Consider the following 17,961-nt stretch of genomic DNA (forward strand, 5'->3'; position numbering starts at 1 on the left):
AGAGATGCAAGGAGAAGAGATCAGGGGTTTCAGGATCTTGGTAATAGAAAAGCAAGATTTTATCAGCATAAATTTATGAGTGTGGGCTAAGTAAAATATTGATTAACAAAGGAGTGAGAACAGAGTCCTCGGGCACTCCACAGGGCAGTGGACATGAAAGGAAGCTAGAGGAAGGTAATGAGATGGAAAAGGTGTGGTCCCAAAGGAATAAAGAAAACCAGTTATGTACAGTAGCAGAAAGTCCAAAGTCAGTAAGTCTGGATGGAAGAATCTCATGATCAATGAGATCAAATGCTGCTGTGAAATCCAGTGAAACTACAAGCACTGCTGACTCAATTTCATAGGTATACTGAAAGTCATTAAATGAGGAATGCAACAAGGTTCTTCATACTATGTCTGAGCCTGAAACCTGACTGGTATGGATATAAATTATTAAAGGACTCAACATGTTGAAATAGTTGAGTAAAAACTACCTGTACTATGAGATTAGCAAGAAATTGAAAATTTGAGATTGGTCTGTAATTTGTTGGGGAGGAAGGATTGAGTTTAGGATTCTTCACTATCAGCCTTACAATAACAGTTTTTACTATGGGGGAACAACACAGCAGTTTATCTTTTTGGTACCAGAAGGACAGCTAAACACGGTCCAAGAGATTGTAGAATAGGAAACATGTGAGAAGGGTCAGAAAGGATTCAGAAAATGGACAAGGGGAAGAAAATCTAATATACCTAAAAAAAAAAAGTTTTTACTATGGTGCTCAATTTTAAAGCAGATGGATGTCTTAAAATGCCATTTATTTATTTACTAGTAAAAAAGGCCCGTTTCTGACACAAATGAAACGGGCGCTAGCAAGGTTTTCCTCGGAGTGTGTATGTTTGGGAGAGTGTATGTGAGAGTGACTGTTTGAGAGTCAGAGTGAAAGTGTGAGTGTGTGAGAGAGAGAGTGTGTTTGTGAGAGAGTGTGTGTGTGAGAATGAGAGTGTGTGCAAGTGTGTATGTGAGACACAGTGTGATAGAGAGTGTGTGTGTGTGCCCATCCATGCTCCTCTGTCCCCTGCCCCCTCCATTCATCCCTATCCAGCATTTTCCCTCTCTGCCTGAGGCCTGCCCTGCAATCCATATCCATCCATGCCCATCTGTCCCCTCCATTCATCCCTATCCAGCAATTCCCCTCTCCCTGAGTCCTGCCCTTCCAATCCATGCCCATCCATGCTCATCTGTCACCTGGCCCCTCCATTTTTCCCTATCCAGCATTTCCCCTCTCTGCCTGAGGCCTGCTCTGCAATCCATATCCATCCATGCCCATCTGTGCCCTCCATTCATCCCTATCCAGCAATTCCCCTCTCCCTGAGTCCTGCCCTTCCAATCCATGCTCCTCTGTCACCTGGCCCCTCCATTCATCCCTATCCAGCAATTCCCCTCTCTGCCTGAGGCCTGCCCTGCAATCCATATGCATCCATGGCCATCTGTGCCCTCCATTCATCCCTATCCAGCAATTCCCCTCTCCCTGAGTCCTGCCCTTCCAATCCATGCCCATCCATGCTCATCTGTCACCTGGCCCCTCCATTTTTCCCTATCCAGCATTTCCCCTCTCTGCCTGAGGCCTGCCCTGCAATCCATATCCATCCATGGCCATCTGTCCCCTCCATTCATTCTTATCCAGCAATTCCCGTCTCCCTGAGTCCTGCCCTTCGAATCCATGCCCATCCATGCTCATCTGTCACCTGGCCCCTCCATTTTTCCCTATCCAGCAATTGCCCTCTCTCCCTGAGGCCTGCCCTGCAATCCATTTCCATCCATGCCCATCTGTCCCCTCTATTCATCCCTATCCAGCAATTTCCCTCTCTCCCTGAGTCCTGCCCTCCCAATCCATGCCCATCCATGCTCCTCTGTCCCTGCCCCCTCCATTCATCACTTTCCAGCAATTGCCCTCTCTTCCTGAGCCCTGCCATCCCAATCCATGCCCATCCATGCTCCTCTGTCCCCTGCCGCCTCCATTCATCCTTTTGCAGCAAGTCCCCTCTCTCCCTTCCATGTCCCCCCTCGCATCCATGCTCCTCTCTCTCCCATGTCCCAGCCTGGGCCGCCCTCTTCTCCCCCCCCCCTTCGCATCCATGCTGTCGTTTCTCCCCTGCCCTCCCGCTCCCATTGTTGTTCTTTAGTGGCCACCCTCTTCTCTCCCCCCAACATGGTTGTTTTGTTTTTTTTTTTCTTGTTTTTAAATTTACCTCCGTGCCGGTTCCGGCAGCGAAGCGTCAGGGAAGGAGGCGGCGCTCCCGACGTCTAGGTTTCCCTTCGCTGTGTTCCGCCTTCTTTGACGTCATCCTTGACGTCAGAAGAAGGCGGAACACAGCGAAGGGAAGGCTAGACGTCGAGAGCGCCGCCTCCTTCCCTGACGCTTCGCTGCCGAGCGTTGCGATTGGTTGAGTGTCATTGCTCCGCCCTCGACGTCATCACGTTTGACGCGTGGGCGGGGCAGACACAATGCGATCTCACCCCCTTCACTTTAGAATGTTGGCTAACAGAGGCTTCATTAGAACGTTGGAGGTGCGTTTTATATAGAGAGATTTTATTTATTTATTCATTCATTCATTCATGAAATTTATACCCCACATTAGCCCGAAATAGATCAATTTCAATGTGGCTTACAAACAAACAATAAAGTAAGTAAAACATAATAATATATAGAATGTAACACAAATTACAATAAGTTCAAGAAGCAAATTAATACATGTGCAGTTTGTAACCAGAGATTTAGACTATCTCAAGGACAAAGAAATAATTAAGGGTGGATAGGTGAGAGCATAATTAGGACTAAATGGGAAACAAGATTAAGAACAGGGTGTGGGTAAAATTCAAATAGAGTTCTTTGCATTCAGAAAGGACAGACTAAAGAAATGTATTTTTAGAAGACTTCTAAAAGTTAGGTAATCTTCTGTAAACTTGATTTTGGTGTCTTCATATTTTAAAAGTCCATCTACTAAAAACGGCCAAACCCTGATTTTGGTTGTTTCATACTAAAGTTTGGCCAAATAGCAAGTGGGTGTGTTTTGGGCAAGGCTATGGAGGTCCCAAAAGTAGATATTCAATAGGGATTTTTGAATGGGAAGAAATGTCCATTTCTAAAAAGAAGGATGTTTTTACCTAGACCTGTTTCAGACACTTCCAAGTTGCAAAAAAGTTGTTCTAAGTGACCAGCTGACTACTGGAGGCATTAAAGCATACCACCCCTTTAATCTCCCAGTGGTTGCTGTCCTTTTCATCTCCCTTGAAAGTGAAAGGAAAAGGAAAACCAGCTAAAGGTGTTATGACCTTCTGAACAAAGCAGTGAGCAGGTCAGGGGAGTAGCCTAGTAGTTAGTGTTGTTGTGGGCTGTGAACCAACGGACCCAGTTTTAAGCCCCAGTACAACTCCTTAAAAAAAAAAAAATTCTGAGTCTTCCAGAAAAAGAAAAATACCTACTGTGCCTAAATATGTAAGACAGCTGCAAGTGTGAAGGCTATTAAAGTGGTGTACATTCAGGTACAGTAGGTATTTTTCAGGTCCTGGAGTGATCAAATTTATACACACACAAAAATAAGAGTTATAGTGGGGTTTGAACTTGTGTGCTTTGGTTTACAGTCCACTGCACTGACCACTAGGCTACTCCTCTGTTCTGTAAGGATGTCTCTGTGGCTGTATTTTTGAAAATGATGCCGGACAGATGTTCCTGTCCTGTTTTTTTGTCATTCAAAAGTTGGACCTTTCACTTTGGAAAATGACTATTCATTTTGAATGTTTTCAGTGCAAAAATGTCCATCTCACAGCCAAAATCAAACAGGAAATCTAGATGTATTGTTGAAAATGAGCCAGCAGATCAGTATAATATCCAAAATATTTTATTAAAGCTACCGTATGTTAGACAGTTGCCCTTTGTATTGAAAATGCCCCTCCATATGTTTTTGCCTCCAAGGCAATCTTCTTTTCAACGTCTCTCTTTGCCTTCCATATCATTGCTTTCCATTTGACTTGCCATTCCTTATGCTGTTTTCTATTATCTTCAGTTGGATCCTTCTTCCATTTTCTGAAGGATGTTATTTTAGCTCTTATAACCTCCTTCACCTTGGCCTTCCTTCAGCTTTCTTTAAATATGTATTTCCCTATCCCCAGAAGGCTTACAATTTAAGGGGATATTTAAAGGGCTTCCCGACATTTACCACAAGCTGATTTCTACTGTGAACTAAAAACACTACCATGGCTTAGTAAATTGCACTTAAGACAATAAAGGATAAGGTGACTTACTCAAAGGACAAGGGGTATCAGTGGGATTTGAACCCTAGCCTTACTGTATCATAACCTGCTACTCTTCTATTTCTTGAATGTTCCACAAAGGTTAGAAGTCACACCTCTTGAACAAATCTCAAAAGTTAGATGTGGAGGCTTGAAGGATAGGTTATAAGTTCATTCATTTATATTCCATCTATAACTAAGCAGAGCACAGAATAACATACACTGTATATAAAAATACAATTAGAGCTCAACAATAAAACAACCCAAAACATCAAACATAAACTAAATTCTCTTTAATAAATCCTACCCACACATACACCATCTAAAATTAACAATCATCAACAGATTCAATCATATAAGGCTTAAACTTCTGAACTCTGCCTACTGTGCAGTTCCTAAAACTACATCATATCTATGTCTTCACAAAAAGATGGGCTTTCAAAAATCTCTTAAACTTTGATATATCTTCAATTGTCTGTATCTTAATCAGAAACTGATTCCACAACAGTGGCTCTGCAGTAAAAAAAAAAAAAGAAAAACATTTCCGAGGTTTCTCTAAATGTACTTTCCATAAAGCTGGAATAATTAAACATGCAGCTGTCGCAGATTGCAGTGGGCAATTTCATTACATATGCTTACTGAACAAAAGAAAAATTATGTACAGACTCATTCTTTAACACTTTATGAATCAACAACAGAATTTTAAATAAAATTAATTCTCTAATTGGTAACTAATACAGTGCTTGCAAAACTGGTAAAACGTGTTGAAAATGTGACATACCTGATAGATCATGCAACTGAAACAGCAGCACAAGAAATCATGCTCCCCTAGGAAATGCAGGTGGGTAAGATAGAGAAATCCTTTCAGTTTATTAAATTAAATCATTGTGATCACTGGAAATAAGATGAATTATTTGTTGTCCAGAGCTGTCCAATGATGTGTACTGTGATGACCATTGTGAGATCAGAGAAACAAAGTGAGGAGAACTCAAGGAGGATGTCCATTAAGTCTTTAATTCTGACAAACATAAAAACGACCCGGCACGGCCGTGTTCTGGCACAAAGGCCTGCCTCAGGGGTTAATATCTCTTACACTCTTGACAATAGGGCTATATAAGAGAAGGAAGCAAGGTCCTCACTTTGGAACTGCTGTGCAGTCTGGGTGAAAACATCAAATATCTACTGAAAATGCTGTAAGCAAAAGCCGCTATGTTTGACCGCTGGTGAACCGGCAATCATCAGTGACGACAGCATTTTAACACAAGTATATGACTTTTTCCTCACTGGGAGATGTATACTGTACTGGCAAATATATATCTGGATCGAGGCTGGTGGGCTTCAACAGCAACTCCAGTGGTGGGGAAGTAGGACTGATGTCAGGCAGACTTCCACGGTCTGTGCCCCAAAATTAGGAGGGAGAGACGGAGATAAAGTATACCAGTATTTAACCATGAAGAAGCGGAACCTGTGCATAGTGCCAGTTTCAACTGGCCACGTTGATGGGCAGACTGAATGGACCATGCATATCTATCTGCCTACATTTAGTAAGTTGTGCCACTATACTTGCATGAGTATATTTATGGAATTCTAGCACTCATGGAAAAAAATGTACATATACATGGGTAAATGCTAGTTGTGCACACAGTGGAATTCTATAAGACAGCTGCAAAAATGCTTGAGTGCTGAAATGATAGGGGGCACATACATCAGCAGAGCATAGGTAGTTATTGAATTGTCCCCATTATGCTGCTTCTTATAATTTTGAGGTGCTGTGTTGCCTGCCAAGGTAAATAAAATGTAAGAAGACAAAAAAAAGGGTGGGGAAATAAAGTTAGATGCATAAATACTGATTTGCCAAAGCTGGGTGATTAATTTTGCAACCTTAATTTAGGTGAGCCCGTCACAATTGTAACTTCAGGAATCTCTGGAAGTTTATGAGTTGCCATGTTTGGGTACACAGCAATTGGTAGTGGACTGTCTCATACTGTTGGTGGGCCTTGTTTTTTTTTAATGGTGTTTAATGCTGGAAGACATATATAACTTTTTAAATGAGGGATCTTTTTTTTTTCATTTTTATGGATTCTGTAAGCTCCTCGAGGGTGAAACCAGCCACAAGTCGAATCATGTGGACTATTGACTGATAACCAGTATGCTAGAGCATGTGTTTATCTTGTGAGAATATAGAACATTTTCTTGTAACCAGTTCGGGTAAATTTGTTATATAGTGTGAAGGCTGAAACAGTAACGGAGACATTGCTTATTTGAAGTGAATGGAGTAAAAACAAAATAACATCACTTAATAGCAGAGATATTGGATGGTTGAAGATAACTCTTACTTCATAGATATGTGTATATTTTTTATTTTTGTTTTTTGCTATTTTTTTTATTGTACATCTAAGGATTTGATATGATGGAAATAAGTTGGCGGTTGTGAAGTTAAAAGAAGCGACACCTGTACCATTTTATGGGTGGCTGAATTGAAATGATTAAATCTCTCATTTTTAGAGGTCATTTTTACTAAGGTGCACTAACATTTAGCACATGCTGTTAGTGCGAGCTAAATCTGTTAGCACACCTTAGTAATAGGACCTCTTATTCTCTTGTTTAAATGTGAAAACAAATAGCTGGGTTAAAGAGACACCTTTTTTGTAGCATTTGTTTATGGTTTTCCACAAATGATTGTTGTCTGCTATATATAAGAAAAGCTTTTTGGAATAATGCTTGTTAGCATGTCTTGTGTTCTTATTCTTCCTGAAGAAAAAAAAAGTTTTTGTCAGTGTCATATGTTAAATGCTTTCTTACAGAAAATATGTAATTGAAATAATCATCTCCCTAATAACTTTTTCAAGAACTGTAAGAACTTACATGTGATGATAAAAGTATAACACATTTATCAAACTGAAACTCCAACAGTACAAGAAAAGATGTCTCACGGGCAATTGCTTTTCGGTGACTTGCTTTTCTTTGCAATTCCTCCAAGATCCTCTAAGATGACATTAGTGATTGCTCTTTTCTGTCCTTAGCACTGCTACTCACAGCAAGGGCTCAATGACAGTCCATTCTCAGATGCTCCAAGTCTCCAGTAATTAGCCTGCTATGGCAGCTACCTCTTGTGGTTTTGCCTGTGAGAGACATTTGACACAACAGACATCAGAGAGATTTTTCAGGAGGCCCTTGTGGCGCCCGAATGGCTCTTAATTAACCACTTAGGTATCCTCGTTCATTCTTCTGCTTGGCACTTTCTAAATGGTAGGGGTTGCACTGTGGATCTAAACACCAGGGAAGCATGCTATCAAAAGATCTTGTAAATGAAGGCTTGTGCAAATTATTTTTAATGATTCCCTCCTGGCACATCATTATGTTTGTAGTTACACACAGGCACTTCAGAGATGGCTTATCTTCCGTAAGGTCAGCTGCAGGACCACCATAACTAGCTGCAGTCAGTAAATGGCTTATTAATTAGTGCAGTGATTTTACATTGCTAAGAGCTCTGATGTATGGAGCTGGAATTGTAATGGTGCAAGATTGAAATAATAAGCCATCTCAGGGCTCTTTATGTAAATTGCTGTATTATAAAATCATTACCTATTTAAACAGCGAGTTTTAATAAAAATTACAATGATGAGTTTTATGATAATTGACTTTCAAATTCTAATCTCTTGGATTTTTATTGTTTTGGTGGTTAAAGAGTGTTTCTAATTAAATATTGCTTAAAATGCAAAAAATTATTTAATAATTCCATTCATTCTTACTAGTCCACATCAGGTTATGCTAGCTGGTCATAGAAAAATGAACCTTTATATCAAAAGGTAGATATTATTATAGTGGAAATTACATGACAGGATGCCTAGAAAAATTAAAAATCACAAATTGTATGCGTATTATATAAAGTGCCTACACAAACTCCAGTAGTGCCCATTCTCATACAAATGTATACTATCTCTGAAGAATGTGTAAAAACATTGCACACCCAACCTCCATACCAGAGGACGACTACTCATGGATCACATAAAAGTAGGCACATTTTTTTAGTGTGTCTATTTTTTATAAATGTATCCAGCTTCAGATGTGTGCTTGAGTTCAACAGATTCCTGGTGCCACAATGCTTAGCAGGGTTTTAAAAAGGTTTGGATAATTTCCTAAAAGAAAAGTCTGTAAGCCATTGTTAAGATGAACTTGGGCAAATCCACTGCTTATTTCCAGGATATACAATACACAGCTAGTAGAATTTGTGACAGGAGCCTCCAATAGCGTGCACATAGAATTGTATGATGTAAAGGGAAAGTCTCATATTATTATTTGCTGCATTTGTATCCCACATTATCCCACCTATTTGCAGGCTCAATGTGGCTTACATTATGTCGCAATAGCGATCATTATTAACAGAATGAGTAGTTCAGTAAAATTGTTACAATTAAGGTACGAGGAGTATCAGGAAATAAAATTAGGGTAAATAAATAGATAATACATAACATATAAGTAGAGTAAGATAGGATGTAATATTCAATATGGTAATGTGATAAGGTAAACAAATAAAAAAAAAATCAATATTGGTTGGTTCTGGTGTAGTTAAGAATCAAGTTATTTTGGAGGATTCTTTTTCTAGGTCTCTTTGAACAGGTTTGTCTTCAGTAATTTCATATGGTCACCGGGGTGATATTTAACACCAATACTGATGTGCCCCTAATTTGTGACTGCTGTAATCATCGACTGACCCCCTCCTATAGCTGTTTTCAGTTTTTTTTTTAATTTTTTGTTAACTTTTTCTTGTCTTTAAATGTCTCTTTGTGCTATTATTAATTTTTTGCAATTCGAGATCTCTGTTTACTTCCTTGCAGAATCATATATCTGACGGTATTGGAAACCCATCTCTGCTGTACTCATTGTAACCAAACAATCATAATAAACACTTATCTGTGTGTCCAGGTGCTACTGTTGCCCGACAGGTGCCTGTTTCGCTCCATGTGGCTTTTTCAAGGAATAATCGCACTCAGGATCTAGGAAAGTGAAATATAAATAGGTCAATGCTGTACATCTGATGTTATTCTAGCATGAATAAGTATCATGACTACTGGCTCACAGGTTCACAGCCTCTGCGTATGCATATAGCGTTTTTATGCTTTAATCATGGCAGCATTATAAAGGCAATTGCGTTTCCTGTTTCCGGTTACTGATGCTGCCTGTTTCGTGTCAGAAGCTGTCTCACATAAAACACCCCCAATGAATGTATGTATTCAGGCCCTTCGGTTCCAGGGTATCTAAGTGGTAGATCCAAAAGGTCTCCTGCTGTAATGGTGTTCTATTCCAGTCTCCTCCTCTGGTCATTGATGTGATATGGTCTATCGCCATACATTTGAGGGTGTCTGCTGAATGATTATTCTGGATGCAATGTTGCACTATTGGTGCGCCTAAATTCCGCGCTGTGATTCGAGATCAATGCTCAATCATTCTGGCATTCAGTGAACCGGGGACCCCCCAGGGCGAAGCCCTGCACACGTTCCCAATTCTGAATGACTCCAATGTTATTAATCTATCCAACACTAACCTAACTCCTGTGCAAATTTCGTTGTTATCTAAAGAACTATCGTATGTGCCGATGAAGGCATTCGATCCATTTCAATTTCGGATTGATTTAGAAAAATTTGTTAGATCCCTCCAACTGAGGGTTTTCTTTGGAGGATCGGATATAACAGAGACACGACCACGTATATATACAAAATCTCAGTGGATCCCCCTGATCTTTTCATATTTGGGATGGGACACCCTTCGCTCCCCTAGAGTAGATTTATGGTGATGCACAAGTAAATAGGGTAATTATGGATGTAAGCCCCACCCTTGGCTCCACCCCTAACCATGCCCTCTTTAGCCTCCCCAAACAGTTGGGCCATTCCACTGACCGCCTATGCTGACTTCCTATTTCTGCAGTCTCTTGTTTATAAAGGCTAACCTCTTTTTCTTTTCCTTTTCAGCTACTACTTTTGAGAACCAAAGCAGCCTCCTTACAGAAAAGGTGTGTTACCCTTACAATAGCTCCTTCAGTTTTGCCCACTGCTTTCCAACTTCTTCCAGATGTTCCCACCCAGACAGAAATTCTTTGAAGTAATCCCCCATCTAAATAAAGTTAGCTTTTCTGAAGTCTAGTACCTTCACATATTGAATGAACCCTCTCCACACCTCTTTATATTAAACCACACAATCTGGTGATCAATGGATGCCAGATGATCACCTACTATAACATCAGAAACACTACCCTCATTAGTAAGCACTAAATCTAGTATGGTCCCATTCCGTGTGGGTTCCATTACCAACTGCTGGAATAGTTCCCCTGTAGAGACCAGTGAGCCTGATGTCGGTGCTGGGCAAAATGGTAGAGACTATTATAAAGAACAAAATTACAGAGCATATTCAAAGCATGGATTAATGAGACAAAGCCAACATGGATTTAGTGAAGCGAAATCTTGCCTCACCAATGTACTACATTTATTTAAAGGGGTGAACAAACATGTGGATAAAGGTGAGCCGGTTGATATTGTGTATCTGGATTTTCAAAAGACGTTTGACAAAGTACCTCATGAAAGACTCCAGAAGAAATTGGAGAGTCACTGGATAGAAGGTAGTGTCCTATTGTGGATTAAAAACTGGGTAAAGGATATAAAACAGAGAGTAGGGTTAAATGTTCAGTATTCTCAATGGAGAAGAGTAGATAGTGGGGTTTCCCAGGGGTCTGTGCTGGGACTACTGCTTTTAACATATTTATAAATGATTTCGAGATGTGAGTAACTAGTGAGGTAATTAAATTTGCTGATGATACAAAGTTATTCAAAGTTGTTAAATCGCGAGAGGATTGTGAAAAATAACAAGAGGACCTTACGAGACTGAGAGACTGGGCATCTAAATGGCAGATGATGTTTAATGTTAGCAAGTGCAAAATGATGCATGTGGGAAAAAGGAACCCAAACTACAGCTATGTAATACAAAGTTTCACGTTAGGAGTCACTGACCAAGAAAGGGATCTCAGCATCGTTGTTGATGATACGTTGAAACCAGGGCTTTTTTTAGGGGGTACTTGGGGGTACTGAGTACCGGCACCTTTTCCATTGTCTGCTAAAATTGACCCATGGTTCCCAAGTTTTAATGAAAGAACGCAGGCTCTACACACCAATTCTGCCTTGTCATAGATTCTGTGACTAGTTGCAAGGGGCCTGGCTATTGTGGGATGGGTCCCTCAGTGATCTCCCCACCCCTGAAGGGTGGCCTGGCATTTGAGTACCAGCACCTTTTTCGCTAGAAAAAATGCACTGGTTGAAACCCACTGCTTAGTGTGCAGCGGCAGCTAAGAAAGCAAATAAAATATTAGGTATTATTAGAAAAGGAATGGAAAACAAAAGTTATAATGCCTTTGTATCTGTCCATGGTGCGACCGCACCTCGAATATTGTGTTCTATTCTGGTCACCGCATCTCAAAAAACGATATAGTGGAACCAGAAAAGGTACAGAGAAGGATGACAAAAATGATAAAGGGAATGGGACAACTTCCCTATGAAGAAAGGCTGAAGCAGCTAGGGCTCTTCAGCTTGGAGAAAGTCTGCTGAGGGTAGATATGATAGAGGTCTATAAAACAATGAGTGGAGTGGAACGGGTAGACGTGAATCATTTGTTTACTCTTTTTAAAAATACTAGGACTAGGGGGCACACAATGAAGATACAAAATACTAAATTTAATATGAATCACAGAAAGGTTTCTTCACTCAACTTGTAATTAAACTCTGGAATTCGTTGCTAGAGAATGTGGTAAAGGTGGTTAGCTTAGCGGGGTTTAAAAAGGGTCTGGATGGCTTCCTAAAGGAAAAGTCCATAGACCATTATTAAATTGACTTGGGGAAAATCCACTGCTTATTTCTGAGATAAGCAGCATAAGATGTATTGAACTTTTTTTGGAATCTTGCCAGGTATTTGTGACCTGGATTGGCCACTGTTGGAAACAGAATGCTGGGCTTGATGGACCATTGGTCTGTCCCAGTGTGGCAATATTTATGCACTTAACATCTGACATATTAAATCACCTTTTAGTAGTACTTCTCCTTTCACAGCTATATTTTGAATGTTTTCAGCTAAATGTGGCTGGGGGTGGAGGCAAACTGCGGAAGCACCATTAATACAGCACTGTGTGTCGTGGAGGGGCATAATCGAAAGGTCATCCAAGTACGCATTAGGACGTCCTTACGAAAACGTCCAAAATCAGGCATGTATAATCGGAAAAAAGTATGGGCGTTTTTCGATAATCGATTATCCCTGTAGCAAAACCACCAAATGAGGAGCGCATAAGCGTGACTAAATTGGGCGCCCTAACACGTTCGATTATCGCAGGTGCAAACGACCCAAATCAGAAAGTGTGTAAAGAATGTACATAGGTGTACCGCAAGTACAGTACATGCTGTTCTGGACATCCAGGTACGGGAAAATATGAGGAACATTTATACGCATCAACTACAGAAAGATCATGCTGCTCCACCGAATATTCCTCATATGTGCCATTTCTGGATATCCGGAACTGCATGCAGCTATATGCATATTGTGTATATGTGAAAAGGGTCGGGTGCTTCATACTCATCTATATAAGGCAAGTTCCTCAAGCATAACAACCAGGCATGCACGTCAAAGACGTCTATGCTTACGACGGCGTCCACGTGCTGATAGGGCCATATATGAGATGGTCATCCATATATGGAGCTGTGCACGAAACGACATCCGTCACGCAAGGACGTCTATATAAGGCACTTGTTTTCCAACACCTGAAAAAATGGTGCACTGACATGAGCCTAACTTCGGGCACGAGGAAAGCCTGCTGCTGGTGCGGCTATGCCTAAGGCACCGCCATCGGCTCTTTATTAGCCACCACCACCTGCCCCCCAGGCTCCAGGCCATGAGAGCCTGGTCCTGTATTAGGGACAGGCTTGAAAGGTAAGTGTTTGGCCCACACCCCCCCTCCTGTACCTACACATATAACAGCTCCGTCATCAATGTAACCAGTAACTGGAGTGTGCATGCAAGGGTAATGAGTACTATGGGTACATACACAATCACTAATAAAATATATGTTCTTGAAAGGACGGACCATTCCCACATCCCTACAATAATGTAGTTCGTTATTTAATTATTTCTTGCCTGTGAACCCCACATTTTCCCACCCCTCTTTGCAGGCTCTATGTGGCTTACAACACATCGGAATAGTGGAAACATTATACCAATTAAACATATAGCATACTTGATAACAGGGTAATGATAACACATATAAAGTAGTTTTACAAGCATAAATTATAATGCATACAAACGGTACTTTCTGGCCTCATGGCCACCTCTATGGCATCATCTGCATAGGAGCCAACTTGGTGGCTGCTGTGGGTGCTTGGGTGCCCTCAATATAGAATAAATGCCTTGTATGTATCCAGGGAGAGGTGATATCCACTGGGGGTAGCACCCCCCAAAATTTTAAAAAGGTGGCTCCTATGAATTTGTACCAATGGAAGTGGTCCCCCCCCCCCCCCCAACAGTGTTGACCCTCTCTCTGCTATTTGAATAACAAATGAATGTGTGTGCAGAGGGCAAGAAGGACCATCCCCTGACTCCTGCTCTACAAACTTATATCTTACAGACGCTTCGGCGTTCACCGGGACCTCGAGTCCCTACGGAGGAGGTTCCGCCGTGTGAGGCGGGAGAGGTCCGAGCTCATCCGGGCAGTGCGACGGCACCTCAGGGCTCGCCATAAGTATTCAAAAACAGGACACCTGTACTGATTTGTAAATATATTTATTGATTAATGCATATGTCCTGTACAATATGTGGCTAATAGCCAACTAATAAGTAATAACATATTTATTGGTCTCAGATCAAGGATGCAGGTTGCAGGTGCCCTCCCATGACTGTGGCTGCAACTTCCAACGACCATCCCCAGATGAATGAGATGACATGCCTCACTTTACTCTCCCCCTTTCTGGGTGGGTGGATAGTGTGTCCTGGTAGACCTGATGAGGCCCTACTTTTACTGGATGTCATGGCCTCCCTGACATAAAAGTAATGTGCTAAACACCCTTCCCACTGCCCCCCCCCCTTAAAAACAACAAAAACAGGTCACCAAACCCTCGTCGCATCTCACAATGCAAACATGCTGGTCACCAATGAGTGTGGTCTGCCAACATGTCCTGTGTGTTTTGTGTCAGTGCAGCTTCCAGGGTTCCCTGTCATGTCATCTGATGCATCTCAGTCCCCCATGGGTATAGGCCACGCCTCCTCACACCTTCCCCATCCCCTGGCTCAGGCCACCAGCTACTGCACTATGCAAGCCATGTTGCATGTGCTCATCTCATCCATACTCTGTTTACATACACAGGACTCCAGCACCAGCAGGAGTAGCAGGCTGATGAGGAGGGCCACCTGCAGGAGGAGGAGCCAGGCCAGGAGGAGGACTCGGAGGAGGAGGAGCCAGGCCAGGAGGGGCCACCTGTAGGAGACTCGGAGGAGGAGAAGCCAGGCCAGGAGGCCCACCAGGAGGACTCGGAGGAGGACTCGGAGGAGGGGGTCCTCATCATTGATGAGGACATTCTGGAGGACCCCTCCCCACCTGCAGCTCCATCTGAGCCATCTCCCTCCCCTCGGCCATCTCCATCGCCTGGGCCACCTCCATCCCCTGAGGCAGCTCCATCGCCTGAAGCAGCTCCATCGCCTGGGCCACCTCCATCCCCTGGGCCATCATCTGGGTCCCCTGGTCCACCTCCAGCCCTTGGCCCTGCGGCTGTTGGGTGCCTCCTGCAGCACCTGGTAGATGGCAGAACCGGTGCTGCAGGAGCTACGAATTATAAGGCAGGGTAATGAGCAGCTGCAGGGCCAACTTAGGGTGGTCCTGCTGCTGCTCATTACCCTGCTACAGAGGGCCTTGATTAGAGGCCGTGGCCACCCGTCCTAGACAGGGGGGTGGGGAGGGGGAGGGGAGGGGGTGACAGTTTGTATTTTGTGGGGGGGTTGTTGGGTGGGTGGGGTTTGTATGTTGGGGGGAGGAAATGTTGGAGGGGGTTGGGGGGATATGTAGGGGTGTTGGGGAATTTTTTGTGTGTGTGGGGGGGGAATTGTAGGGGTGGGTGTGGGGGGAATATGTTGGGGTTTGTACATAAATAATATTCTTCACATTTTAACTAACAGTGTGTGCGTTGTGCATTACATATAACCACATGGTGCTGTTGATGTGAGAGGAGGCAGCAATATGCATTGCAGGAAATGTGAATGAGAAAGCTGATGCATGTCTGTGATAATGGTGCCCATACAGAAGGCCACCTGTTCATTCCAACCTCCATGGCCCTATGTGCAGGCGGGTGGGCCACGGAGGCTGGATGGCTATTTACTGTTGAGGGACACAAATGGCCATCCTGCCTCTCTCCCTCCCCCTTACCATACAGCCCCACAGCACAGAGTGGCATTAATAATAGATTTGTTGTCTAGCACTTGTGATCTGCCAAGTACACTCTTGCACATAACCCTAGGTAGCACATACATGATGTGTTCTCAGTGTGATCACCAGACACCCTTACCCACAACCATAACAAATTGGTGGGGGGGGGGGGGGGGGAGGCACCAAGGACCTACAAACAGCCGCCTCATCTTTTCACATTCTATGCATCTGCAATGGTATATAGTGCTGAGGAGAAAAGGGAAAACCATTAGATGGAGGCTTACTGCATCACAGTTGCAATATAATACAAGAGTTACAGAAGGGCACAAATAAATATGGTGCTCATTATTTGCTCACAACTTTTTCAGTAGGAGGTCAAGGTGACCTACATTCCAGGTCTTTCCCTATCCCAGGAGAACTGTAAGTTTGTACCTGAGGCCTGAGGCAGTGGAGGGTTAAGTGGCTCACTCTAGATCACAAGGAGCAGGAATTGAACCGGCAACCTTGTGATTATAAGAGTGGTGATCTAACCACTAGGCCACGGCAGCCATCAGGTTGTAGCTACCTGCAGGTAATTTGGGTTTGGACCTGTAACCACAAACTCTCTCCCTCACCATGTCTTAAGGGCTCAGTAGGCAGTACCTGTGGCCACCTTGAAACTAGTTTGCAGCCTACATGTTAGAAATGTTGTTGTTCCAGAACTATGGAGGATTGTAGGACTGTGTTCAATACTATGCTAAAAACATGATTTGCTTATATAGTTCCCCCTCCCTCTCCTATCAAAAGTGAGAATGGGTGGCCATTTCATAAATGGGGACTGGGGTTCAGCACACAAACAAAGGATTGAACCTACTGGGAACCAATACAGCAGCTGCAACAGCTGGCCCACAGCATTGAGGACGTGGCAGAACCACACAGTACGGGGCTGATGGCCTCCAACCAGTGCACAGGAACCTGCTGAAAAGAAAGCTAAGACATGACTGCAGACTACATACAGTGAATTCACACTCCTTGATAATGAGCAGAAAGAGAAGAGGTGGCAGAGAAATAAGACCTTACCATGAACGTCTGTTTCAAGAATGTGTAGTGCGTCTTCTATCTTCTGGAACATTAGCTGGACATCTGCCTCAGTGAAATGACCCTTACCGAGGGAGGGGTCCTTGATTTGGAGCGATTGTAGCAATTTCTTAGCTCCCACAGACTGCCTGCTACAACCAGGCAGAGAGAATGGGAGACAGGAAGAGGCCCAAAGGATGGATACGGAAGCGTTGTGGGCTGAGGGCAACCACAAATAACAACCCCCCAAAATACACAGGTGTACCGAAGCATACCTTGCCGAACACAAACCTTAATATAAATGTGGGTAACACGTGAGAACTCACGTGAATCAGAAGTCCCAGCGCATAAAATGGCGGTTTAAATGGCAATCAAGAAGGGGAAGGCAGGTGGGGACGCCCATAGTTATCTACCCATTATCGAAATCAGGAGCTCCAAATCGCTATCTCAGCTGGGCACGTTTAGGAATTATGTGTATAATCGAAATTACAGCGCCCATATCAGACAGGCCTATCCCCCGTCCAAAATGGGCGTTCCTGGCAAACGATATAAACGCCCACTCCGTATTTTCGAAACCCCATTGGTACAATGCCGCCACGCCAGCCCCCAACCCGGAAGGGTAATTCTGGGATGCCGAGGGTGGAGCTCCTGGTGCAGGAGATACAGCAACGGCACACCAACCTGTTTGTTCCCACAGGGCAGAGACTGGCTGCGACCACCAAGCAGCGGGAATGGGAGGCGGTATGTGACAGGGTGAATGCGGTCTTCTACTGTGCAAGGGACGTGGAGGACTGCAAGTGCAAGTGGCGCAAGCTGAGGAGGGATGTGAGGAGGAAGGCTGTGGCCAATTCCGCAGCACATGACACAGCCAACCTCACCCCCATGGAGCTGATGGTCCACGCCCTGCTACCCCAGGAGGGCATCCAGGGGATCGGGTCCCTTGACACCTCGGCCCAGCCTGAGGGCTCAGGTAGGTTGTCCATTATGATGTTGGGATATCTGTTGTGCTGCACTACACTGTGTTATACAAGTTGGGGCCAGGGGGAGGAGGGAGGTGGGGGAGGAGCATGTGGAATAAACGCCCACCTTTATGATGGTGTCTCACCTCCTACCCCCTACTTAGTTGCTCTGTACCCTTACTCTCTATTCCTACCGTAGTCATTGGCTTCCCTCTTACTTGTCCTGTGTGTGCAGC

The sequence above is a fragment of the Microcaecilia unicolor genome, chromosome 1, assembly GCF_901765095.1.
Source record: "Microcaecilia unicolor chromosome 1, aMicUni1.1, whole genome shotgun sequence".
Lineage (NCBI taxonomy): Eukaryota > Metazoa > Chordata > Amphibia > Gymnophiona > Siphonopidae > Microcaecilia > Microcaecilia unicolor.